The sequence below is a fragment of the Pteropus alecto genome, unplaced genomic scaffold (assembly GCF_000325575.1).
Source record: "Pteropus alecto unplaced genomic scaffold, ASM32557v1 scaffold189, whole genome shotgun sequence".
Lineage (NCBI taxonomy): Eukaryota > Metazoa > Chordata > Mammalia > Chiroptera > Pteropodidae > Pteropus > Pteropus alecto.
In genome coordinates this window covers 1,133,042-1,135,536 of record NW_006442117.1, presented here as the reverse complement: position 1 = coordinate 1,135,536, position 2,495 = coordinate 1,133,042, and the positions used below count along the sequence as shown (strand labels likewise).

Here is a 2,495-nt window from a genome sequence, read left to right as displayed (position 1 = left end):
AGTGACATGGCCTGGGTCTCAGTGTGCACCTGGCATCGAGCCCATGAGTCTTTTCCTCTGAACTTTCCTCCTCCAGAAAATAACGCGTGTGAACTCGAATCTGTTCCGCAGCGACCCCGTCCATGTCAACACCGCCACCGAGCTCAGTCGCTTTCTTCATCTCTCTTTCTCTAGCTTTTAATCTTTGGCTTAATTTGTTTGCTTTTTCCAGACCAAGTTGTGCACAAAAATAAATTGAGCCTTATCGAATCTCGTACCTCAAATTCACGACACCCACCTTGTAGAGAAATCAAAACGAGTCATGATGGGTGTGCTCGAGACAGAGCCTTGTCTGAATAGGCTGCCCGCAGAACCCCGTGAGTCACGGAGGTGTGGGGTGCGGAGCAGGGGCCGAAGCGGTGCCTGCCTCCCTGCCGCTACTCCACAGGCATCTAGGGACCTGTTTCCCAGCCAGGGCCAGGCCGGCCTCACTGATTCCGGGACATTCAGGTGCCCTGCGGGGGCCCTGCAGAGCCAGACTGCCCGCTTTGCCATGGGGTCACGATCCTGCAGTGGCCGGTGCTTGAGCTGCTGCATAAGTGTCCATATGGCTGTGCAAGTGTCATTTCGGGAATCAGAAACCGTGTTCCTTCTCTGACACTGTGCTGTCCTGCTGCCGATGAGATTTTAACATCGTCCCTGTACCCCAGGCCATGGCGGGGGGAGTCTGCACACCCCTATGCTCGCCAGTCCTCAGCGGGGTTCAGCACAGCTGGTCTGTCCTGGGGTCCACGTAGTCCAGTGGTCGAGTCGACGGCGAATCGAGGGAAGATCTCAGTGGGAAGCGTCGGTGCCCGAACCCAGCGGAAAACGGGTCTCAGCGTCTGACGACGGTTGTTTATAAGCTGTGCCAGGGCTATTTGTAGAATTCAGTATCTCGTCCTTAGGTTTCCAATGATTTCGATTCCCAGCAGACTCTAAGGAGACAGAAAAGCGAGACTGGAAAAAAATCTCTGCAGAGTTAAGCCCAACCGAATCTTACTATGGTAATTAATTGGCAGAAAATCAATAATTCAGCGAGAAGTCTGTCAGCCAATGGTGGCAAAAGACAGGGCAGTGAATTTGGGAGAATGTGCGAGTATCAGTGAGCTAATTGGGTAAATTTACATACGGTGTTACTGTGGTGTCACCCAAGACTCCTCATTCGGGGGATTTAGAGATTAATGGAAACCCAAATGTTAAATGCTTTAACCATTTGTCTGTGTCCCTAAAGAGAAACCAGGATACATGCGTATTCGGCTTCATGAATTAAAATGGAGCTGATTGTCATCTGACGATTAGGAAATTTGAACCTACCTGCTGTCTGTATTTCTTACATTTGTTTCTTTGTGGGAGTTGCCATCTAAATGTTCCTTTGAGATCTCGATTCTCAAATGTTTGTCTCAGGGCATTTTTACGCTCTTCAAATTTACTGAGGACTCAAGAGCTTTTGTTGCGTGGATTGTATCTATGGGTATTTATCATATTAGAAATAAAACCCAAGAGATTGACTTTTATTATTATTACTTATTATTATTTAGGCCTATAGCACCTGGTCTTCCTAGGTGGTCTCCCATCCAAGTACTAACCAGACCCAACCCTGCTTAGAGCTTCTGAGATCAGACATCAGGCTCGTTCAGGGAGGCATGGCCGTAGACCATGGACCGTGGCTCCACTGGGGCGTGAACCCAGAACCTTCTGCGTGTAAAGCAGACGTGCTAACCGCTACATTATGGAACCACATCCCCAAGAGATTTACAAAATCATTACTTAATTAAAAAAATAACAAACCTACTACAAGTTAGAACTGCTCCCTTTGTGCTCTGTTTGTTATAAGTTTCGGTTATTCGGGACAGCTGGTTACTGGCAAGTCTCTATTTTGCCCCATTCTGTTCTTCTCTTCAGTTCTCTGATTTTGTGTCAGGCTTCGAGGGCCCTCTTGGGAATTTGGAACGCTCAGGTTGGAGGAGGCCCTCAGAGCTTCTGGGGTGAGGCCAGGTGTCCTTCAGCCGCTCTGCCTTAGAAACCCCAGTCGCAGAGGCATTGCGGAGCGATGTACTCTCTAGATAAATGAAAATGTCTGGTAAAATACTGATGAATACGTCATCGGGTGTCTGCTCCTGAAGATGTGGATGAGAGGAACCAGACAGCCACTCTGGGACTCTGTTTTTAACTGACGTCACTGCGATGAAGGGGAGTATCGAAGCGCGGTGTGGCAGAAACGTGCTGCGCCCCGCGGTCCCGGCCTGTCGCCTGGACGCAGACGAGGGCTCCGGGGGGGCGTCTCGGCTCCGCTTGCTTTGGGATCTTCCTGGGTGAGCCGACGAGGCCGAGCTAAGTACATACGACCTTCCTTCTGTGTGGCTCTCTGTTCTGAGACGGCGTCGCAGCCCTGTCCTACACAGCCGTCTTTTTAGTGCCGTTACTGCTTTCGCAGGTGAGAGATGCCACGTTCCAGCCACCTCGCTCGTCCCGTC

At 50.3% G+C, this 2,495-nt stretch overlaps 1 protein-coding gene and 1 pseudogene across 1 annotated transcript in view; one reads left to right on the top strand and one right to left on the bottom strand.

Annotated features, from left to right (window-relative positions):
* SIPA1L2 (signal induced proliferation associated 1 like 2) overlaps positions 1 to 2,495 on the top strand; it is a 137,978-nt gene that overhangs the window by 3,860 nt on the left and 131,623 nt on the right. The gene's annotated exons all lie outside the window — the stretch shown is intronic.
* On the bottom strand, positions 1,559 to 1,676 carry LOC112470079 (annotated as a pseudogene).